General features: G+C 39.3%; 2 long non-coding RNA genes across 3 annotated transcripts in view; one reads left to right on the top strand and one right to left on the bottom strand.

Moving 5' to 3' along the window:
* The window catches only part of LOC110203687 (uncharacterized), a 15,618-nt gene extending 4,308 nt beyond the window's left edge, over positions 1-11,310 (top strand). Inside the window, exons 2-3 of the long non-coding RNA XR_002323055.2 lie at positions 6,088-6,300; positions 10,822-11,310. This is a non-coding gene — a long non-coding RNA (uncharacterized LOC110203687). The remainder of the gene's footprint in view (positions 1-6,087; positions 6,301-10,821) is intronic.
* On the bottom strand, positions 7,552-25,325 carry LOC110203658 (uncharacterized). 2 transcript variants are annotated; one of them, XR_013483275.1, is made up of 3 exons: positions 25,188-25,325; positions 14,478-14,625; positions 7,552-7,654 (listed from the first exon to the last, which is right to left on the bottom strand). It is a non-coding gene; the product is annotated as an uncharacterized LOC110203658 (long non-coding RNA). The 2 variants fall into 2 exon arrangements; XR_013483276.1 differs by lacking the exon at positions 25,188-25,325 and adding an exon at positions 23,848-25,031.

Genomic DNA, 25,325 nt, shown 5'->3' with positions numbered 1-25,325 from the left:
CCTGAATGCAGATCTAAAGATAAAAAAAATAGACCTTGCAGGCCATTTATTCTGAAATAATCATTTTATAAATGAAAGAAGGGAAGTGACTTGCCCAAAGTCACACAGTCAATGTGTCAGAATTCAAACCCAGGTCCTCTGTCTCCAAATCCCATGTACTTTCCAGTGTGTTGTGCCACCTCTCGTTGTCAGAGGTACTGCTTTCTCTACATCTAGATTATTAGGGTACCAGAGAAGAAAATTTTAAATCCCATGGAGTAAGATGTTTATTTACTTTTTTAAAAAATGCTTTCCAGTGTGCATCCTTTCTAGAGAAGTCTCCAAAATTGGATCTAAACAGAATACCTGGGTCAAGTCGGGTCTCAGAAACCCAACTGTTTGATTTGGTCCAGCTTATCTGTGTAGAATTATTCCAACGCAAATAAGAACTTTTCATTACTCAGAGATAGAAGGAACCCTAGCTCTCGTTTGAATACAAACATAGAAAATTTACCAGAAGGGACCTTGGCATCGTTGGGTTCAACCACAACCTGAAATTCTAACACTCCGCAATATTCCATAAAACAAACATCTACATGCCTGTTATGTGGAAGGTACATGGTCAGGCACTGATGATACAAAGGTAAAAAATAGTGAAACCCTAGTTCTCTAGGAGCTTACCTTCTATTGCATGGGGAACACATTGCATCCACAGTTAAGAATAATAAAAAGTAAGACCTGAGGTTAAAGGAGATATCCAAAGTCATCATTTGGTCTCTGCTTGAAGGCTACTTGTATGATCTTGGTCAAGTCATTTAACTTCTCTAGGCCTCAGTTTCCCCATCTCTACAATGAAGGGGTTGGGCTAGATAATATATAAGTTCACTCTAAACTCTACATCTTTAAGGCAACGAATTTCAGCAACAGGTTTTCTCTTAGAGGACTGGAAACGACTATGTGCACCATTCACTACTGAACTTACTGCTTCCTTTCTCCTGGCAGAGCTACATGGAAGGGACAGGCTGATCAGATTTGGTCAAAACTCCAGGTTCTATGAATTATAGGAGTCATTTAAGATTGTAAGAAGATTCGTTGCTTTGCGTTACTAGCTTTTTTCCTTGCTCAAAGGAGAAGGCTCTTCCTGAACTCTTTGAGACAAATTTCAAAGACAATTTCCAGTAAGAGCAACATAAAAATAAGGTTTAAAAAACAACTTGATGACAATTGGATGAGTCCCAGTTAAGGGTCTAAATGACTAACACATTATGAGGGACCCCCCAAAAATGAAAAAATGAAAGGGAGAAATAGAAACACGGTTAATCTTTAGAGGAAGTTTCACTTGCTTCTGATCAATAAATCCAATCTGAATCAACAAGGACAGATGAAACATCTGCCTTGTTCTAGGCCAGGGGTGGGGAACCTGTGGTCTTGAGGCTACATGTGGCCTCAAGTGCAGCCCTTTGACTGAATCCAAAAGGTGCAGGGGTATTGATACAAAGCCCAAAATGGAATCATCCCTGTCTTTAAGCAGCTGACATTCTGAGGGACTCTAGAAAAATCATAAAATAATTGGTGTATATTGGTGCTTTAAGAAATACCCTTATTAGCTGTTTTTAAAAAGTCATATTTAACAAAAACTAATGAAGAAGGTGTGCATGTTTAGGTCATGGGCCTTTTGAAAAATTCTTACCGTACATTCTTCCCAGTTTTCTTGTTGCCACTTTTCCCATTTATCTTTTTCAAGTACCTTTTTCTTTGGAGGGAAGTTATATTCCTCACGTCTAAAAAGCAGGTCTTCTTCAGAAGGCCCTAAATAAAAATCGAAACAAAATATAATAGAATATCTTTACGCTACTGGCTTTGGGGAAGGAACAAGCAGAACTCTAGCAAGGTTGGGGCACTCTGGGCTTGTTTCTGGGTACCAAAATTTAGAAAGAGTCTTGGCAACCCTTTCAGTCCCTCTGCAGGACAAAAATAACTCAGTCAAGCGTGTAGTTAATCATAGATAATTAACCGACACAGGAAAGGAATAGATGTGGCTGTCTTCCCTCGAGGGGTTATATTCCAGCAGAGCTTCCAGGTTTGGCCCTCCCCTTCCCCACTCCCAGCCCATAGCAGCCTTCCCAGTAGGAATTTCAAGGCATCCTAGAGTATGTTCTCTCTGTCTCAAATGAATGGGAGCACATTTTATATCACTTGCCCTGGCTATAAAATTGCTAGTTACAGCTCTGGGAACATGACCACTAACTACTTTTATAAGCAACCTGTGTAATTTAGGGCCTTTGATGTACGTTATTGTCAGGTTTCAGGAGACAGGACATGGCAGGTTTATATCCAAACACTCCAAGTACCAACCAAACATGTTATAACAAAATTCTGCTATATCTGGTGACTTGTTAGGCTAAGAAAAGGGAAAATTTCTTCATATTGCCAACTTCCTAATCATTGCAAATCATTCTTCTCATCTTTTGCCTTATGTGAAATGAGATATGACACATACCCTTGCTTCTCCTAGGCCTTCTAAGGCAAATGAAACAGTATTTCCTAATATACAAACCCGTATTTTCACATCAGGTCTAAATATTAGCAGACGATCAGTTATTTGGATATTGACACTCAACTGAATGATTCATTTAAGCCCTTGTTTCCCCTTTGATGACAGCTTGGTTTTTATCCAAGCTGCTTTTCCAATCAAAGGTGAGCAGGGAAAAGGAGAGAAAGGAAAACTTCAGGGAGCAAACAGTGGCAGCCGTATAGCATAGTGGATGGAGTAGTGGGATTGAAGTGGGGAAAAATCTGAATTTGAATCTTGCCCCAGATACTTCTTGGCTTTGTAACCCTGAGTAACTTAGTTATTTCACTTCTAACAGCTTAAGTTCCTTCATGTAGAAAATGGGAATAATTAACAGCCCCTACCTCACAAAGTTGGTGTGAAAATTAAATGAGATATGCAAAGTGCTTTGGAAACTTCACACCTACATATCAGATAGTTATTATGACTTTTTATTTAGTGGTTCTCTTAAAGACTGTGATGAGGTCATTAGGGACTTCTGATAAAGCAAGGCTTTACATTAGTTAGGGATTTATTGATCAACAGGATGCCTATTCTCTCTTTCCATGGATGATCTGGAGTTGGCTATCACTCAGAATTTCATAAAACTCCATTAAAAAAACCAACTCACCATTGTGTCAGGAATTCAACTGATCACAAATGACACCAAATCAGTGTTCACGGTTACTAGTGTACTACGTCATGGCCTTAAACTGTGTAAGATCCTTGAGGGGAGGAGTGGATTTGCGTTGACTCTCTATGCTGCCACACAGGGCTTGGTGTATTGTCATTGTTAAGTTGTTTCTCAGTCATATCCAACTCTTCATGATCCCATTTGGGGTTTTCTTGGCAAAGATGGTGGAGTGGTTTGCCAGTTCCTTCTCCAGCTCATTTTACAGATGAGGAACTGATGCAAATAGAGTTGAGTTCTTACTCGGGGTCACACAGCTATTAAGTGTCTGAGGCCAGATTTGAACTCATAAAGAGAAGTCTTCCAGACTCCGGGCCCAGCACTCTAACTGCTGCACCATCCAGCCCCATGCTTGGCATAAAGGACACATTTGATAAACGATCACTGAGTTTGAAGTCTCAGTTGACTGGATATTAAAAATATTTCCCATAAAGGCAAGGAGAAGAAGAAAGGACATCACTGTTGGGGACAAAATGACTCACTATTTTGAATTATCTTTTATTTCACTGTTTGAATTATCTGACAAATATGAATTTCTGGCCCTGGAACATGAGCAAAGTCACCAGAAAGGGCAACTTTAGCTATCCAAGTGTTTTTCTTTCACTAATATCAGTCATTTTTTTTCTTCCCTCTCCATGCCTTCCCCCATCCCAAATAGCTTGATCATCACCAATGAAAATAATCTACCCAAATCACACCTGTTTTTGCACCTACTTCCCTAGGAATTGGGGAGGTGGTGGCTGTCTGCCTAGTGTTCAGTCCAAGTAACATGGAAAATTGCTCGACACCTTAAAGTAATGGGCCTGCCATCCTCCAAGGCCATTTCAAACTAAACACCCAACAATTTTGAATATGTACTCTTGGTTCATTATGCTTAGCTCAAAGAATCATAGAGATGAAAAAAATTGAATAATCAGCTAATTCCTGGGGAGAAAGTTTCCGTACTGCATTGAAGTGGTAGAAAAAAGTTTGGGACACATTTCTATATGGCTCATGTCCCAGAATTACTCAATTTGTCTCCCTTTGTTGTTTGACTTCTATTGATCTCTTGCTCCCTTAATTATTTCTCTTTAAAGGGACTTTCAAAGATTTTTTTGAAGTTGGAAGCCAAAAGTCACCTCAATGCTGAGAAGCTGTATTAAATGGGATTGCCTTTTTTAGCTCAGTCTTGGATGGTAATTGAAGCTATATCTCAATAGCTGAGAGCTCCAGTCTTTACTCTCTGACAGCTGAGATATGGTGGCATGAACCTCATACCTCAGAGCTTATTCTTTCTTTCTTGCCAGACTTGCAACTCCTAATAAGCAGTCACTGAATAACTTCCTGAGAGATTTTCAAACAACAACAAAAAACATCCTTTTGTTTCCCCTGCTGACTGTTTCTTTTTTTGTTTGATTTCTATTTGGGAGAGATTCATTTTTAGCATTATCTGATAATCAGAGTCTCAAGAACTAACTGTTTATCATACCCCAGATAACCTTTCTTTTCTTAGAAAACTCCCTCTGGATATCTGACATTTGGGTAACAGCTGAACTACTTTTGATGACTATTTCAGGATTTAATCTAGAGAGAGAAGGCAATTCTTTTTAGAAGGTATTTATTTCTGTAAAAAAGAAGAAGAAGAAGAAGAAGAAGAAGAAGAAGAAGAAGAAGAAGAAGAAGAAGAAGAAGAAGAAGCTGTTTCCCAGATCCAAAAGTGAACCTTTTAGTATAAGGCCAAGGAGCATTTATTTCAGAGAATCATAGAAACTTAGAATTTAGAAGGTTGCTTTAGATTACAGTCAAGTGGGCATCATCAAATGAGACTGCTAAGCCACTCAGGAATCCCTTTAGCAATATCCCTGACTGGCGGTCATCATGCTTCTTCTTGAACATGTCCAATGACAAGGAACTCATTATCTGTCAAAGGAGCTCATTCCATTTTTGGATATCTCTTAATAATTAGTCCTTATATTGATCAGAAATCTGTCTCGCTCTAACTTCCACCTCTTTGCCCATATCTTATACTCTGGATCTAGACCCCTAGATAAGTCTAATTTCTTCCAGATGATCACCCTTCAATTGTTCGAAGATACTGATCATATTTTCCTTAAGTCTTGTCTTTCTCAAGTTAATCATTCCCAGTTCCTGGTAACCCTTTGTAGTGTTTTGAGTCCTCTCACCATGACCACTGTCCTCTGGATATACTCTGGTTCATCAATGTTCCTTTTGAAATGTGGTACCTGGAAATGGACACAACAGTCCAGTCACGGCATGATGAGTGCCGAGGATAATGGAACTATTGCCTTCTGTCATCTAAATAGAGATGGAGCTATGGATTGAGCTTTTTAAAGTGGCCATTTTACACTGTTGTCTTACATTGGATTTCTAAACATGCTTTTTTTTTCCTGATCTATGTCAAAAATCTACCCTATCAAAAAGGAAAATGACCTCATGGAACTTACATTTTCCAGGAGGGATATGATATATGCACACATAAGTATAGACTAGAAAACCAGAGAGGGGAGAAGCACTGCCAAGTGAGAGAGGATCAAAATGGGTTTCACAGAGCAGATAACATCTAAGAAGATCTTTGAAGGAAAGCAGGCATGTAGTAGGCAGAAATGAGGAAGAAGTGCATTGTATGTTTGGGGAACAGCTTGACCAAATGTGCAGAGGCGGGAGATAGAATATTAAGTTCTCAGGAGCTCAGGTAATGGCTTCCATTTTTACTAGAATACAGGGTAGATTAAGAGGAGGAAGATCAAATAACTTTGGAAAGGTAGATAGAAGACAAATTGTGCAGAGTGTTAAATACCATCCCAAGAATGCTGTTGTGTTGATTAACTTAAATTGTTCTATTCATTAAAAGTTCTGTGTGGTACAGGGTACAGGATTGGGCATCAGAGGACCTGACCTCAAATCCTATCTCTTCTACTTATTGCCTGCATGACTTTGGACAACATACCTATCCTTCCTGGGTGGCAGTTTGCCTATCTCTAAAAGGAAGACTTTGGACTAGATTAGGGCTTCCCAGCCTCCGGATGCTGTAGAATGTGTGCAATGGGCTCCACAAATCCATTGATGAATCACAAAACGAGTGAGTGTTCAGTTGGTTTAGTTATATCTGACTCTGCATGACCCCATTTCCTTCTCCAGTTTGTTTTACAGATAATGAACTGAAGCAAACAAGGTTAAGTGACTTGCCCAGGGTCACATAGCTAGTAAGCGTCTGAGGCCAGATTTGAGCTCAGGAAGAGTAGTCTTCCTGACCCAAGGCCCAGAGCTCTAACCACTGTGCTGCTGAGCTGCTCGATTAACAAACACATTCATTTCAAAGCCTCAGTACATAAGAGCTTGATCACTTGTTGACTGATTGATCACTGAATTTGTATTAGCGTTTGGTCATGACGATTGATATTGATGAGAGGCAGAACATCATGAGTAGAAAGATGACTTCAGGAGTAGAGAATACCTGGATTCACCCACCACCTTTGACATATCCTGTCTATGTGACCCTGGGCAACTCACTTAACTTCTTAATGGCCCAAGTGACTCTCTAAGACTCCAAGTTGCAGATCATTTACAGATCTGCTTTGGTTCAGGGAATCGGTTCAGTGGGAGATCCCTACCTGAATGATATCACAGGTCTGTACCAAAGGAAAATGAAGGTTGGACCAGATTGTCCCTGCACTTTCTTCCGGTTCTGATATTCTGTGATTCAACAAAGGGCTGTCGTGAGGCACCAAGACTAGACTTTTTTTGGTTTGGCCCCAGAGGGCACAATAAGGTGCAATGGATAGGAGTCTTAAGAGGTAAATTTATATGATATGAAAGAAAACAAACTTCCTCATAATAAGATTAGTCTCAAAGGGGAACGGTTGCCTCAGGAAGTAGTAGGTCCCCTTGCTTTGAGATTTTCAAGGAGAAGGAGAACGGCTATTTGTTGTATATGCTGCATATAATGCATATTCTTCAAATATATGTTGGCCCGGTGGATGGCCTCAGAAGTCTCTTTGAACTCCAAGATTCTGTGAGTCTTCGAAATCTTAGAAATTTACTCTGTGGTAGCATAATGTCAAAAGTAAGTAAAAATTCTATGAGCTTGTAATGCTTTTAAAAAATTTATTCAAAATCAAAATCAAATGGCAGAAATGGAGATTCAGAATTTTGTGCAGAATCCTCTCTTTGTGTCCTGTTATATGTATAAAAATGCTGGGGGAGGGGAGCAGTGTTTAAGTTCAAAGTTTTAAAACTAAAAATTTTTTAAAAGATAAAAATAGAATTGCAAAGAGAACTTATTAAAATGAAAATTTTCCCAAAACATACATGTCATATCCACTTACACTTGCTCTCATACCTTTCCTCACTCTTGGACAGCGTAGTTGGTTCCCCTGAACATCGTGTTGGTCTAGGTTGTTCCAGGTGAGGTATTTGAAAGAATCTGATGGAAGCTAAAGGAAAGGGGAGGAAATTAAAAGAGAAATGAAATGATGGGTTAATGACTGGAGGTCCTGTTAACTGGTTTTTATTGGCAAAATGAATGTGAAACGTTGGCTTCTCCAATCCCAGAAATACTCAAAGATTAGTTTTTAGGATGCTCATAACTTTTGAACTGGAAGGAGTCTTGGAGGTCATGTAGGCCAACTCCTTCACTTTGCCAATGAATAAATAACTGAGACCAAATAAATTTAGGGCCCTGCCGAGGCTCACAGAGTTAAGTGTCAAAGCTAGAACTGGGAGACTAGGTTCTCTGACTCCAGATGCAAAACTTTTCCCACTATATCATGGCTATATTAGGAAATAATTCACTAAACAGCCATTTTACTCTGAAGCAGAAGTTCCTGACTTGGGGCCCACAGATAGACTGCATGGGGTCCATTAACTTAGAAACAAAAGGACTGGGTGCTGCTGTTGATCTGTTTTAGTCCCGTCTGCCTCTTCATGACCCCATTTGGAGTTTTCTTGGCAGAGATACTGGAGTGGTTTGCCATCTCCTTCTCCAGCTCATTTTACAGATGAGGAAACTGACTCAAACAGGGTTAAGTGATTTGCCCAGGGTCATATAGTTAATAAGTGTCTGAGGCCAGATCTGAACGCATGAACGTGATTCTTCCTGATTCCAAGCCCAATGCTCCATCCACTGTGCCCTTTACTTTCATTAATCTTAAACTGAAATTTAGCATTCCCTTCATTTATGAATGTAAAGCATCAAACGCTACTCTGAGAAGGGGTCCACAGGCTTCACCAAAGGCATCCATGATACAAACAAAATTAAGAACCCTTGCTTTAAAGGGACTATGCTATTAAACACATACCCAATAAACTCGTTTATCTATTAGGGACATGCGTATTGGTATATATTTTATGCCATTACACTGGGGTAAAAGAAATTTGACAAGTCAAAAATGTCAATTTCATGCCTCTACCTGGCTCCTAGAAAGGCTAGATTGTTTAATATCTTCTATTTGACCATTTTCAATCTTACCTCTGTTATAAATATTTTATCATGACCTTAGTTGTGTCAGATAGATATCAAATTCTTCATTTGCAAAAGGAGACCAAGTCATCCATGCCCCCATCTTACACATATATAGGGATGCTCATGGAAAGCTACCTACAGAATGCCTAGGAAACAGAGATGCTCCTGGGTATTCTTATTAACAGAATCACAGAATTGGAAGGGGCTTCAGAGCCATGTATTCCAGCCCATTTCTAAAAACAACTCCCCTCTACAATTTACCCACCAAGTGTTCACTCAGCCTTTGCTTTAAGGCCTCCAAGGTAATGGAAATCCACTGCCTCTTGGGTAGCCCATTTAATCTTGAAGAGCTATAATTGATAAGAAGTTTTGTTTTGTTTAATTTTTCCCAAGGCTACATTCATCTTTTTTTTTTTAATTCTACGCTTTGCTCCTAGTTCTGCTTTCAAAGAATAAATTTGGCTTTAGTATCCTGGTCTACTCACCAGCAGCATGAGCACATTCTGGTTTGCTGTGAGTTAAGTGCTGTTCCACTGTATTATTTAAAAATAAACTGAGATTATTTCCAGTTGAGTGTTTTTTGGAAGCCTCCTTTTCCAAACTGTTTTATGCTCTTGAGTTATTTTTCCACTCCTACAGTAGGAGCAAAATTGCCTGGAAGGACAATCCCCCAAGACTAAAACACTCCTTTGCCTTTTTATGTCTTCAGATGGCATTATCGTCATAAAAAAAAAAGGGACAAATAAAAGTAGCAGTGACAGAAGGGAAGGAGGCATGGCTTAGTGAAAATGGCACTGCTCTGAGAGCATGAGAACTGGGTTCAAACAAATGCCACCCTTCTGCCCCATCTATTAGCCATATAACCTGGAAAAGTCCAGTATGTAGTAGAAAGAGTAGTGGATGGCCAGCCAGAAAATCTTGAGTTCGAATTCAGATTCTAGCACTGACAAGTATGTAACCTGGGAAAGCTCCTCTTGTTGATCTTTATTCATACCCTGGTTTCCTTTCCAATGCATTATGACACCCTCCATTCAAAAAACTCCGGTGGCTCATTATCATTTCCAAGATTAAATATAAAATCCTGTTCAGGATTCAAAGTCCTTCACAACATGGCCTCCTCCTACCTTTCCAATCTTCTTATGCCCTGCTCCCCCTCACTCCACCCCCACTACATTCTCTGTTTGTTTGTTTTTTGTTTTTATTTATTTTTAGGCAGTTGGGATTAAGTGACTTGCCCAGGGTCACACAGCTAGTAAGTGTCAAGTGTTTGGCCTGAGCCTGGATTTGAACTCAAGGCCTCCTGACTTGAGGGCCGGTGCTCTGTCCACTGTGCCTCCTAGCTGTCCCCTCCACCCCATTCTCTGCAATCCAGTGACACTGACCTGAAATGCCCTTCCATCTCCAGACTCTGGGCATTTCCACTTGCTGTTCTCCACGCTTGGCATAATCTCCTTCCTCATCTCTACCTCCAGGCTTCCCTGGTTTCCTTCAAATCCCAGCAAAGATCCCACCTTCTACAGGAACACTTTCCTGATTCCTCCTTCATGCTGGTGCTTTCTCTCTTGCTTATCTGCAATTTACCATGCATGTATCTTGTTTGCACATAGCAGAGTGCCTGATATGTGGTAGGCACTTGATACATGGCTGTTGACTGACTAATTGATTAGTGGTTTTCACTTTGTCTCCCCTATTAGACTGTGAGCACCTTGAGGGCAGGAAATGCTTTTTGCCTTTCTTTGTTGCTTAATAAGAGCTCATTTATTGCCTGACCATACCATTCTGAGACTACGTTATCTTAAAAGTCACTTGCAGCTCTGCTACTGTGTGGCTCTAGTTTATACTTTTCAAAGGATTTCAGTGGAAGAAACACTGGTTCTGAAGTCAGAGGACCAGCATTCAAATGCCCCTTCCGATGCTTACATTCTTTGTGACCTTGATCACAAAGTCATTCAACCTCCCTGGGCCTTAACATCTCCATTTATTAAAAGATGGAGTTGGACTCCATAGCCTTTAAGATGTCTTTTGGCCCTAGATCTATGATCTCATATTCCTGGTTCACACAAATAGGGGCTTCTTGGGTGATGAATAAATGTTTAATTTAGGTTCCTCTGACAATGTGAATCTTTTTTTTTTTGACAGGTGGAATGTCAGTGGATATTGCTTCCATCAAAGTGGATCACCAGTTATGGAGTTTAGGGTCTTAGAGTTTCCTGGGGGCATTGAAAGGTTAAGTGATTTATTCAACTTCACATGATTACTAGGAGTCAGAGGCAAGATTTGAACCCAGGCCTTCCCTACTCTATGGTTGGCCCTCTGGTACTAAAGCTCCTTGCTTCTATGATACTGTGTAATACAAATTTTAAAGTTTTGGAATAAATTCAGGATTTTCTGCTATTTGATATGGAGAGGTGGGGTAGTCACTTGGTTATGCAGATTAGAACATTTTGGAATTAGGATATTTGACATGAGATTCAGACAAACTTAAGGATATACCATGGGCTGTGTCTATACAACACCAAAATCTTGGACCAATTCAGGGAACATCGCGATTCATTATGTAGACCATTGAGTAACAAAATAAAACAAACCTCCCAAATACCTCTAAATAAATCCTACTATGAGACTGAAGCCTTCACTTTTTCATTTTTTAAAGAAGCTTATTTTATTCTTAATTTTAGAAATAAAACAAGTATTTCCTTAATTGATAGAACAGAGAAAAAAATGATTGTTCATGAAATTGTAAATCTGTTATATACAACCTTCTATTCCTTTTAAATATATAATATAATTATCATGTAATTTTATTTTTTTTCCTTTGTTTCTCTCCCCTACTTTCCAGGCCTAGAGATGGATATCATTAAACACAAATATTTAGATATACATATATATGCATATACACATATATATACACATGTGTGTGTATACATATATACATACTATATATATTATACATATATAAACCCATTCTATATGTACTTCTATTTATTGGATTCTGTTTCTCTGGCTGCAGATAGGATCTTCCTTTACCTGTTCTTTGTAGTTAATTTGAGTATTTATAATAGTCAAAATGACTTAGTCACTCTATGTTGTTTTTAAAACAAAGCCCTTCCCTTTGGAACTGGTGCATTTCTGTCATATAGGCTCAGTCTTTAAAACATTGAACTGTTTGATATTGTATAGACCGAAGTTCAGCTTGTTGGCTAACTTTTCACATTTCCTTCGCCTGTTCTGGTTCCATATGAGGAAAGCCAGGAACCAATACCATCTTCTTCCAGAGGAACGTGATGTTATTACTTTTAAATTTTTGGCGTATTACCCAAGGGAGTCAGCCTGGGTTCTATGAGATTATCAGCTGACTTGTCACCGTCTCAAGGAAATAGAGGTGTGATTCTTCAGCAACAGTAAGGAATCCAAGGGAAAGGCTAAACATGACAGCCTAATTAACTCTACCATGTTTAATTAACCCTGGACATATCAAGTTGTCTCTAGGTCAACCTTTTCACAGCCCCTAGAGTGGAGATTCCAAGCTGTTCAAAAGAGAATGCACAAACGTAATGTAATTTTAGGGACAAAGAAAGATGCAAAAATGATGAAAAGGACTGTTCTGGGTAAAACCAAGTTTTGTTTTTCTTGCCATGTTTAGACTATTTGATGTTTAATGTGCTGATTTTTTTTAAAGAAAAGGAGGATGTTCAAATTTTGAACATACGTATTTATTGGTCCTATTCATCTTTTCCTCTTCGCAGAAACCACTTCTTGGGTACATAGGTCTCTAGCGGGGGTATGCTTTGTGAAGTACGGATGGTATCGTATGGCCAACCACTGGTTTTCCAGGCCTCTGGCCAAAAGCTTCCAATACATTCAGTCCCTCCCAGAGCAGCTCCAGGACAGCTCTAAGTTTTAAAACTTTTTTTCTGACATCAAGCCTAAATTTGTGCCTTTGAGACTCTCACCCACTACTCCTAGCTCTGTTCTCTGGAGTCAAGCTTAAAATCTTCCAGGGTTCTTAATCTTTGCGGGGTTGTGGACCCCTTCATGAGCCTATGGAATGCTCCTCAGAACAATGTTTTTAAATGTATGATAAAATATATTATTTACAAAGGAAACCAAAGATGTTGAAATATAAGAATCAAAATATGTTTTAATTTTTTTTCTTTATCTTATTTTTGAAGGCAATTGGGACTGTGACTTGCCCAAGGTCACACAGCTAGTAAGTGTCTGAGGCTGGATTTGAACTCAGGTCCTCCAGACTTTAGGGCCAGTCTGCTATCCACTGTACCACCTAGATGCCCCCTAAGTGTAGTGTTTTTTTTTTTTTAAGTTTACAGATTGCAGGTTAAGGACCTCTGGTCCAGTCCTTATTTGGAATGACAGCCCTTCAGACTTCTTAACATCATCACGTTCCTTCTTTTTCCACCTCCCCAGCCCCAGTCTCTTTTAGAAGATAGGTGGATATTGTGCCAAGCTTGGAATCAGAAAGACCTGAATTCAGATTTGACCTTAGACATTTATTAACCATATGACAATAGGCAAGTCACTTATCCTTTATTTGCCTCAGTTTCCTCGCCTGCAAAATGAGGAGAATGATAGCACCCATCTTCCGGTGCTGTTGTAAGTATCAAGTGATGTAATAACTGCAAAGTGCTTAGCACTGTGCCTGGCAAAAAATAAGCAAAATATAAATGTAAATTATTATCATCATTATTATTCAGGCTAAATATCTCCAGGTGTTTTTTTTTTCCAGATAGTCATCAAATCTATAAAATAAGGCAAATGAACTAGAGGTTGAAAGCCAAGGTCTCTTCCGGCTTTCAATCTAAGACCCTAATTGAGAAGATCTTACAATCTGGACTCATTATCATTTCCCCCTTCCTGACCCTCTCCAGCTCTATAACGTCCTTCCTTAGGTGTGGCCTGCACAATTGACCATGATACTCCAGCTCTGTTATGATCAAAGCAGAGTCCACTGGGACCATCATCTCTTTATTTCTGTTCACTATGTGACTCTCCTAATGCTGCCTAAGACCACATTAGACTTTGTTTTTAATCACACTGACCCACAGTGACTTTGTAATTTACTAAACTCCCTAGATATTTCCCATTAAACATATTCCACTAAAGTCCCTCAATATTTTCTGAAGGACCTGACAATTAGCCATGCCTCCTGGATGTTATACTCATGAAGGTTATTTTTTTTTAACCTTACCTATATGATTTTGCATTCATTCCTATTTTAAATATAATTTTTATTTCATTTGATCCACTGCTCAGGCCTGTCAAGATCTTTTTCTGGATCCTGATACTGTCATCTAGGTATTTGCTACCCCTCTCAGCTTTGTCTTTTGAAAATTTGATAAGCATGCCAGTTTGTGCCACAAACATGCCGCAGACAAGGCTTAATAACATCAGCAGAAGATGAGGCGGGCCACCCTCCTGACATTTTTAGTAGCTCCAAAGCATCCTGGGATGATGCCCTTATCTGTCCCCTCTGCTTTTCTTTTCTTCCCCCTCCTCTGCTCCCCACCCCCCCATCCAGGTGCTCATCCTCTTCTTCACACACACACACTCACACACACACACACACACACACACACACACACACACACACACACACACCCCTCTCTTCAAGTCTACAGTAGATGAATTTTCCTTTCCCCCTCTCCAACATCTGTCCATGAAAGAGAAATCTCAGGTTTGTTTGCAAATCTGTTGAAAGTGTTGAGAAATTTTGCCAAGAGGAAGTATGCTTATAAAGAGCTTTAAAGGAGAGAGGATCGATGATCAAAGATATTTACCGGTGATGAGATGCCTGAGTCAGAATAGGAATGCAAAGTGCCTCTGTTTCTACACAAAGTGGTCCAAGTATTTGTTTCACTCAGTTCAGAGTAGTGGGATGAATTGGATTCGCAAATGTCCCGACTGCTTCTGTTCAGACCTGAGGAACTGAGTGGGAGAATGATTAAAATATAGGACATATTCCTTTCCAAATGTTCTTCTGTGGTCTATTTCATATGTATAGAGATTCCACTATTTTTAAAAATATCTCATCATGGTAACATAATTTCAAAAGCTGATTTGAACTGGCTGCACATGGAAATTCCTGGAGAGTGACTCAATTTTCCAAGAACAGGCTTGCTCGTTTCTCATTTCTACATTAGTTCTATTTTTAAGAGGATTTCCAAGGTCGACAGCGACTACAATTACTCTTCACTTCTGCTTAGAATGCATGCCTTCTTCTGCACGAGGCCTCTCCTGGTACCATCAGCTTCTACTGCCTTTCCCTTTAAGGTGACCTCCCATCTCTTCTATATGTATCTTGTATACACCTATTTCTCTAAGTGTTGTCTCCTTTATTAGAATGTAAGTTCCTTGAAGGCAGGGACTTCTTTCGCTTTTGGTTTATATCTCTAGTGCTTAGTACAATGCTATGCACCAAGTAAGTGCTCCATCAACATTTGCTTGATTGAATAAAGTCATGGTTTCCGTATGCCTTGCAAAATATGGGTTCCCAGATTGGACCCTAAAATATATCACATCAAGCTAGGTGTTTTTTTTTCCTCAAGGGTAGGGGGAACAAAATAGACCTGTGATTTTACTGGTGTCAACTTCCATTATGAAAACTCCTTTCTTGATGCATATCAGTAACCTACTTATAATATTAGAGAGGTGCCTAGGGTTTTGAGAAATGAAATAACTTGCCCATGTCACACAGAATGGCAGTTCTTCCTGATTCTAAGTCTTGCCCTCTGTTCACTAGCCCATGGTGCTTCTCAACTACTTAATGGTAGTAAAGAATTCATCCCAGGAATTAGGCCAGCCTTCCCTGTGGGACTATGACAACAAGTCTGAGTAGTGTAAATGGATGTAGAGTGGATAGAGCCTTGAGTCAGTAAGGTCTAGGTTTGAATTCCTACACTGACATTAGCTGGGTAGCCATTCCCAAGACCTTTTAACCCTCCATTTCCTCATTTCTCAGATTCCCTTCTGGTGGCTACTTCACTCACAGGAGTGTCCTCAGTCAGTCAGGTGCAAGCATTCATTAAGGCTTATTTTGTGTCAGAAACTGTGCAAAGCAAGCCTTGGGGAGATAAAGAAAGAAAAGGGGGAAAATGGCCCCTGCCCTCAAGGTACTAACATCCTAATGGGTGAGAAAACATGCAAGATAGTGTAGAAAGTCATCTCAGAGGGTCAGGCACTGGATGAACCCAGAAAAACCCACTGAAGAACTCACTAAAGATAACATATACAATGCACTTTGTAAACCAGAAAGAGCCATGCTCATGACCATTATTATTGTTAGGCCATTCCTCCCCCAGCCCCAACCTCAGACTGAAACAAGAGCCCAGTAGGCTGCCTAGATATACAGGCTATCCCAAAAGTCTTAGTGCAATTTTAAGCTTTAGTACCTTAAAACCACATGAAGACTTTTGGAGACGACCCTGTATTCTGCAGAGGTTATGTAGGATAGTCTTCCTGTTTTACCAAATTGGGAAATAAAGGGGAAAAAAAGATGAGCACAGGAGAAGAAACAAGGAGAGGGGAGGATAACAGAGTGGAGAGAAGTTCCTCAGCCCATCTCAACCACTTGGCTTCCTTTTCCATTCATTAAAAATTATACTAATTCTCCCAATTCCCTGTGTGCTCTTATTTTCATACCACCTATTTGTAGCACTTGCTACTAGCGTATCCCTTATCTTCAGTTAGGGGGCCTTTCTTGCCAATCCGGTCTTCTTCTTCGCTTGTTGTCCTCAGTTCTCTTCTTTTTGCTGTTATTTATTATTTTAATTGAAGCGTTTAAGATGTAGTGTATAAAAACGGTACTCTCTCCAGCTAAGGAGTATTGTACAAGCACTTTTCCTGAATTTTGTTACCACTTGTCCTATTGATCAATTTTTTTTTTCCAGGCCCTTGGGGTCTTAAGAGAAGGTAATCTATATTTTATGTTAAAGTGACTGCCACTGAGCCAATAAAATCTGCCTTTCTAGAGTGCCCTCTGGGTATGTCCAAAGGGCATGTTTCACGCACTAACTGGAGTAAAAAAGCAATCATAGCCATGAAAATTGTTGAAATCCCCTTACAAAAATAAAAGAAAGAAAGAAACAAGTTTAGCACTGTTAGCAGGAAGGTAATTGTACTTTAAAATGCCATAAAATAGTCAAGGCTCTGTTCTTAATCTTTCCAAAGCTACAGTATAATACAGAGCAAGATTCTCTAGACAGAGCAAAGAGATCTCAATCACTGTCAGCTACTTTGGCAGGTCGGATTGCTTTCAAGTGTGACTTTGGGAAAGTTTTCCTCGTCACTCTTTGGACACTTAAACCTACCAATTAGATAAGGGTTCTTCTGCTGTGTACAAAATATTAACATTTCAAATATGAAATTAAAGGAACAATATTCAGTTATTTGAACCCTAAGCTATTTCGCAGATGGAAGGGCTTTTTCTCAATGATAATCTTCTTTAAGATTTAGCCACCAAAAAAGTTAGAATAACTGACTAAGGAGAGAATGCAGTAAATCCCTCAATTCCCTCATTTTATAGACAAGGAAGCAAAGGTTACACAGGGCCAAACAGAAGGTAAGCTTCAGAAAATCCAGAAAAACCTGAATCCAGGTCCTCTGACCCAAGAGTCAGAACACTTCCATTGTATCATACTACTATCTATCTATCTATCTATCTATCTATCTATCTATCTATCTATCTATCTATCTATCTATCATCTATCTATCATCTAACTAAATACAGTGGAGAAGGGGTTATGAATTGTCTGGTTTGCTCAGGGTTAAGCCTGAAATCTTTTATTTGATTTCCCATTTTTGAAACTATTTAAAAATAGTGCCCTCTTCTGGACTGAATTAATAATAATAACTCAATTTGGGGGTTTACAAAATACTTTTCTTCCAACCCATCTTTGGGGTTTGGCAGTGCCAATATGATTGTCCTGATTTTACAGATGTGGAAATGGGGGGTATGGTGTTTAATACTATTATAACTTGTCTAGGGTCACACGGCTCATAAGCTGCCAGGTAGGATGTAAGCTCTTTGAAAGAGGGAACTTTTAAGTATTTCTGTTTTGTGCTTATATGCAACCATAATAGGCAATTGATCAATGCTTGTGGATTGACTGATCAATTGAAAAGGAAGGATTCAAATACAAGTCTCATGACTCTGGATTTAGTGCTCTACCCACCAAACTGTCTCTCAGTGGAGGAGAAGGCAGGACAATTTTAATATTTAGTGACTGAGGATCTCAAAGTACCTTGGCCATGATTCTGAACCCCAGTAACCAACCAGTCTGTCAGTCATAGGCTCATAGATCTGGAGCCAGAAGGGATCTCAGAAGGCATCTAGCCTAACCCTGTCATTTTACAGTTGAGGAAACAGAAGTTCAAGAGCATTAAGTGACTTTGTCCAATGTAGCCAAGTTAATATTAGAAATAGGATTTGAACCCAGTTCCTGTCTGTTGTAGCCAAAACCAAAAACAAACAAACAAAAAACACTGTTTACCATATCAGATTCCAGGACCAATTTCCTCTGTACCACAATGTGATCTTGTTTTCTCTGCAATTTTCCATCAATTATAGAACGGTACATTTTAGGATCACATGCTCAAGGATTTAAAGCTAGAAAGGAATTCAGGGGTCATCCAGTTCAATTCCCTCATTATCCAAATGATAAAATTCAGTCCAATAGAAGTTAAGTGCCCAAGGACACACAGTAAATGGCAGAGTCAAGATTTTTGAATCCTAATTTCCTAATTCCAAATTTAGTACCCTTTCCATTATTCCACAGTCTCTCCCAAGATAGAGCTGGCAACGCAACATTATTTGAGGAAGGCTATACTTATTACCCACCTCACCATGGGACTACTTCCTAAATTTGCACTTTCACTTACTGGTTAAAGTCCCCCTGGGCAGCTATTACTGCTGCTATTCTCAGGGCTCTATAGGTAATCCCTTTTTTAAAAATAATATTTTTCCCAATTACATGTAAAACCAATTTTTAAAATTTGTTGAGTTTTTTTGAGTTTTGAGTTCCAAATTCTATCCCTCCCTCCCTTCCTCTCCTTCCTTTCCCCTCTCTCTGAGATGATAAGCAATCTGGTAAAGGTCATACATGCTCAATCATGTAAAATATTTCCATATTAGTCATTTTGTGGAAGAAAACTCAAACAAAAGAAGAAAGAAAGAAATTTAAAAATAGTATGCTTCAGTCTGTATTCAGACATTAATTCTTTCTCTGGATATGGATAGCATTTTTCATCATGAGTCCTTTGGGATTGTCTGGATCATTGTATTGCTGAGAGTATCTAAGTCATTCACAAGTCTCCATTGTACAGTATTGCTATTACTGTGTATGATATTCTCCTGGTTCTGCTTACTTCACTTTGTATCAGTTCATGTAAGTCTTTCCAGGTTTTTGTGAAATCATCCTTTTAGTCATTTCTTATAGCATAATAATATTCCATTACAATCTCTATGGGTAATCCTAAGAGTCTAAGCTTTCTACTACTGTTGTTCAGAAGTCTTCATCAATATTCTTCCCCTTAACAATTAAACAGTTGAACTCCATTTGCTTTTATATAAGGAATTTACTGGGAAGCAATATCAAGAGTAGTTGGTAGAAAACACTCAGCCTCCAAACCAAGATGCACTCTCCTCTTGTGCAATAAAGTTCCTGAGGAGAAAGGGCTCCAACTTGAAGTACCAAAGAAGTCTGGCAAACATTTTGAGACAGGTGGAGCCAAAGGGTACCACAAAACTCCGTGCCCCTGAGAGTCCTTTTCTCCTGTGGAATCGTTATGAAGTTCACTGTCTGCTGGGCTCTGAGGAATCCATAGCTGGTAATTCTCTCTGTGATGATGGGTCACAATTCCTGAAGCTGACACTATCCTTGGATAACTGTCTCTTCCCACCCACCCAAAAGTGCTTTCTCTTTCATTGGTTATGACTGCTCTTTGGGGAGTGATATAGAACTAGTAAGTAAGGAGGTGTCCACCAATTAGTGAATGGCTGAATAAATGTATTGTACATTAATTTGATGGAATGCTATTATGATGTAAGAAATGAAAAAAAAAGACTATTTCAGAGAAACCTAGAAAAAATGACATGGGCTGATGAAGAGTGAAGTGAGCAAAACAATGACAATACATACTATAGCGTCAAGATTATAAAAAATGAACAATTTTGAGAGACTTAAGAATTCTCAACAAGGTAATGACTGATCATGATTCCCAAGGCCAGTGATACAGAACTCTACGTCTCCATAGACAGGTGATAGACAAATAAGTAGAATGGGATGAGATTTTTGGACTGTGGCCAATGTAGGTATTGGTTATGCTCGACTAAGTTTATATGTTACAAGGGTTCTGTTTTTCTTTTCTTTTGTCCAGTAGGGAGAAGATATAGGAAGAAGAAAAAATAAGTGCTTGATAATTGAAAAAATAAAATTGAATTTTAAAAAGTTATCTATCACCTCTTAATTTTATGCTTGGAGAAAGTAAGTCCAGAAGTGAAATGACTTACTTGAGGTCATTCAAAGAGAAAGTGACAGAGCTGAGAATTGAACCCATGTCCTCTGATGCCACCATGAGTATAAACTTTGAATGAATATCAGTCTGATCACAGCTTTAGAGTCTTAAGGGGCTTTAGAGGTTTTCTAATCCAATCTCCTCATTTTATGTGGAAAGTGAGACCCAGAAAAATTAAATGACCTGCCTTAGGTCACATAGGCAGTAAATAATCTTCATATGCTGGAAGAATGTTCCCATTAATGACCACCAATTTTTAAAAACCCACAAAAGGGGACCATTTTTACAGCCAAATTTCTGAAGTTTAACTAGTGTGTAGATGAAGTCCTTTTAAACCTTTCTGCTTCCAGTAAACAGTTATTGTAAAGTACCAATTTAAACCCTTATGAAGGTGGAATTAATTTTTTAATTGCTTTAATATAAACCTGCCACAGAAAAGGTGCCCATATAAATCTGGCCACAAGTGTAAGAGAGAATAGATTGTCTTCTGAGGGGACAGCACTGGCCTTCAATTAATTTTTTTTAAAAGGGTAAAGGAATAGGTGAAGAAGGAAACAGATGAATGGAGACCAATATTATGGGATGAAAAACAACAATGACAGAGGTGATCCATTCAGAAGTATCATTCATTCAAAGACAGTGTTGCTCCTTACAATCATTAAGCCTCCTCCATTCTCTGTGGCAGTCGCCATTGTGTGTTTGTTTTATTGAAATGCCGCGTTGGTGATTATAAAAGGGTGTAACACTGGAGAAGCAAGCAGTAACAGATGCCCTCATTTCTGGGACATGGCCTCAGTGGCTGAGTAGATCCAGGCTACAATAAGGGAGCCTAATAAGGGTCAGGCCCTGCTTTGAATCACTCAATCAATCCGCAAGCATTTATTAAGCACTTACTATGTACCAGGCTCAGGGGATCCAAATACAATAAACAAAATACTTTCTACTCTCAAAGAACTTATATTCCAATTGTGAAGACAATGAGTGCTATCAAAAAAGGTCCAGATAATTCAATGAGTTAATTTAGAAGCTGTCATTATGAAAAGAGGCCGTTTGTCATAGTGGGGAAAGAGTCAGGAAGACTTGTGTTCATCCTTTGATAGACACTGGTTGTGTGACCCCTGGGTAATTCATTTCAACTTTTAGTACACCGGGCAGCTTTCTATAATTGTAAGGCACACATTGGTGAGAAGATTTTCCTCACCAGGAATTCCTTATGTCAATAAAATGACAGGTCCATGCCCCCCTCCAAAAAAAATACCATCTAAATAAACATGATAGGTTCACCTGACTTCTGATTTCATCCAAGACAACTTTCCTTAAAACTCAGGAAATACTGTTAAGGATCTCAGACTGTTGAATTTTCTACGCTTTAGTCCTGAGATTCAGAATGATAAAATTTTCACAGAGTTTAAATTCAATTCCTTGTTTTAACGACATCAGTCATTGCCTTGGAGATTGGGTGCAAGCCTTAGTACCTGATTAATCTTAGGCAAATAATATAACATCTATAGTCTCAGTTTGGGCACCAGTAAAATGGGGGGGGGGAGACTGGACAAGATGAATAGTAGGTTCACTTTTAGTTCTAAATCTACATATAATCCAGCAACAAACTTGTATCTCCATTTGTTCATTTACTTAAAAGGGGGAGGGGAGAATGGCTAATGAGATAGAAGAGAAATAATCAGCATTCTTGAAAATAGACAACACAGATATAGAAAGGACCTTAGAGGTCATCTAGTCCAAACTCTCATTTTACAAATGGAACAATTAACACCCAGAGAGATTGTTACCTGACTATGTCATAAATGGTAGGGGTAGGATCTGAATGAAGGTCCTCTTAATTCAGCATCAGGTCCCTTTCCAATGTCTCATGCAGTCAGTCACATGACTTTGGCCCTCTATACTAGTCTTATATGTACCCCCTAAACCAAAAATCAAGGGAACTAGAAAAATAGGGGACCTCCCCTGGAAAAGCTAGAAACCTATTCAGGACAAGAAAGAACACCCAAGTGGCTGCAAGTGTCTAAAGGCAAGCCAGACAGGTCCAAGTGATGACAGTCTTCACTGGAGAGTTCTGTTTAGAAATATCCCAAGATGAGCTGCAACAAACACAGCTGGGTGGCCTATGAGATTTCTGAAACTTCAGGCCACTTTTCTGCTCCCTAGTTGGGTTTCAGCTTTGAAAATTCAACACTTAACATAGTTTCAATGTGCTATTGAAATGGTAATGTAGACACTAAAGGGACAATATATCCTGGGAATAGTTCTTGTGAGCAAAGATAAAGGCCCAAATGAAGTTGACTGAATATTAGGAATTTAGAATAGATGAGGCACTTGACTCCTAATAGGCTGAAGATGTGCCAACTCTGAGGAGCCCAGTTCCTTATAATTGACCAGAAAGTGAAATTAAATAGACGTTCTAAGAAAGATGTTTTTGTATTGGTTTGAAAGTCAGACAAACAATCCCTTTGGTAAGGGACTTTTGCCTCCAGCTTTCTTATGTAAACATTTTTAGAATATAGTGTATTGGAGATTCAGAGAGTGAAAAGGAGAGAGAGCTGTTGTCTGTAGTATTCCAATGAGCCAAAGGGAACCACATTCAAAATGAGATATCAGTGAAAGGAATGTTTATAGGAACTACAAAGCCTCTAAACCAGGGAGGTACCCAGTGCTTTGGGAGAAGCTGTGACATCCAGCTTGATTTGGTCCAGCACTCCTTTCCCCAGTTATATTTCTTTAAGACAGATCAAGAAGAGAGAAGGGAGGGAGGGAAAGAGAAAAAGAGAAAAGAGGAAAGAAAGGAGGGAGGGAGGGAGGGAGGGAGGAAGGAAGGAAGGAAGGAAGGAAGGAAGGAAGGAAGGAAGGAAGGAAGGAAGGAAGGAAGGAAGGAAGGAGGAGGGAGGGAGGGAGGGAGGGAGGGAAGGAAGGGAGGAAGGGAAGAAGGGAGGAAGGGAAGGAGGGAAGGAAGGAGGGAGGAAGGGAAAGAGGAAGGAAGGAAGGAAGGAAGGAAGGAAGGGAAGGAAGGAAGGAAGGAAGGAAGGAAAAGGGAAAGGAGGGAGAGAGAGAAGGAGGAAGGGAGAAAGGAAGGCAAGGAGGGAGAGAGGGAAGGAAGGAAGGAGGGAGGAAAGAAGGAAGGAAGGAAGGAAGGAAGGAAGGAAGGAAGGAAGGAAGGAAGGCAGGAAGGCAAGCAGGCAAAGAGGGAAGGGAGGTAAAAAGGAGGGAAGGAGGAAAGGAAGGGAGGGGAGGAGGAGGGAGGAAGAAAAGAGATAAAAATGACCCAGTGTTCATTTTCTGAGAATGTCATGACACCTCTTGAGAAAATTGGGGGGAGGGACACCCTAGCAGTGCTACAAAACTGCGGCTTGGAACCACTGTCTCAGCTTCACCTTAGGCCTCCTCTTTTCCCTCTCCCCTCCAAAGGAAAAATCAACCATATTCTATGTTCTAGTTACCGAGGGCTGTTAAATTGATGGCATAAAAAAAAAATCCTTACTTTCATGGACCATTGTTAGTTTTTTAAAAAGGGCTGCTATTCTAAGTATCTGTATGAGGGGAGAGGATAATGACACAGTAGAAAAGCATTGTCTTGGAAGTCAATATAAAAATTGAAGTTCCTTTTATCATCTTGTTTCCTACCTTTCAGACATGTCTTGTTGCCGCATAAAGTTCACTGGACTGTCATAAGGTTATTTTCCTGAAATTGTTTTCTATCGTGTTTCCAGGAGACAATTTAGGAGCTGTCTTCCAAGACCCTGTAGATTCTTCAGTGAGGGGAGTGCCACAGACGAGGATTATGGGGTACCAAGTGAAATAGGTAACAGGAAACTGGCTGTTCCCTAGCAACATGGTGTCCCTTTAAGAGGTATTGTTACCAGTCCCTTCAAGTTCCTCCAGGGAATTACTATAACAAGACACAGTCTTTTCTAGGGGCTGTTTTTAACTGAATCTAATTGAAGTTGGAATGGATATACCCACCATAGAACATTAGAGTCTTCCTTGAGATTGATGGAGGGCCTTCTTATATTCAGATCTACATATCTTTAATTGTTCTCTTTCCACCTCTGTTTTATTGAAGGTAAAACTTGGGCACCATCCTTGCACGGTGTTTAGTTTCATGCTCCTCTTCTGAAGTTTCCAGCCTCTTGATGGGAAATTGGCTCTGGTGCTATGTGAACACAACAAACCAGTATCTTCCAAATCAAGGAACTATACCATCCAAGCATAACATTTTTTTTCTCAAGAAATATTGGATTAAAAAAATTTTAATTGCATTCTGCTTTTAGGAGAAAAAAGGACAGATAGTCAATAATAGTATTCTTTCATTGATTCCGCTCTGGCATAGCTCCAGGCACTGTTCATCCCTTGTTTCTATTGGAGCTGAAAAGACTGGAAATTTCACTCTTACATGCCTTATTATTCAAGACCAGGAAAAATTCATTTGTACTTTTAAAAATAATGTTTTATTGATGTCTTCTATTTTTATAAACATAGTTATTTCCAGTTATGCCCTTTTCTATTACAATCAAAATAGTATTCCCTTGTAACAAAGAGAACCAGTTAAATAATACCAAGGAACAGAGACTACACCAGCCAGCATATGCAGATTTCCATACCCATACTCTACCTCTTCAAGGAAAGGAGAGAGATGCATTTTCTCCTCTCTTCACCAAGGTCAAACTTGGTTATTACAATTACTCAGTGTCCAACTTCATTTTAGCATTCTTCTCATTTACATTATTATAGCCATTGTATATGCTGTTTTCCTGTTCCACTTTCTTCACTCTTAAACTCTTCATAGGAGTTTTCCAATGTTTCTTGGAATTATTCAGAGTCATTACTTTCTAGAAATTACTAACATTCCATTACTTTCATATACCATAATATGTTCGTTTCCCAAATGAGGAACACCCACTTTTTTTTTTCTGTTGCTACCACAAAAATGAGAGGCTAATATATTTCACTTTTCTCTCTCTCACCTTGCTGGTGGATATGCCCAGTTGTGGGACCAGTAGGTCAAAAGCTATAGACAGCTTACTCAGTTTTCTTGCAAAATTACAACTTATTTTCCAGGATGGTAGGACCAATTCAGAAATTCCATGTATTAGTGTGGTACA

Source organism: Phascolarctos cinereus, unplaced genomic scaffold (genome assembly GCF_003287225.1).
Source record: "Phascolarctos cinereus isolate Bilbo 61053 unplaced genomic scaffold, phaCin_HiC Scaffold_7;HRSCAF=346, whole genome shotgun sequence".
NCBI lineage: Eukaryota > Metazoa > Chordata > Mammalia > Diprotodontia > Phascolarctidae > Phascolarctos > Phascolarctos cinereus.
This window is presented reverse-complemented; position numbering and strand designations above follow the sequence as displayed.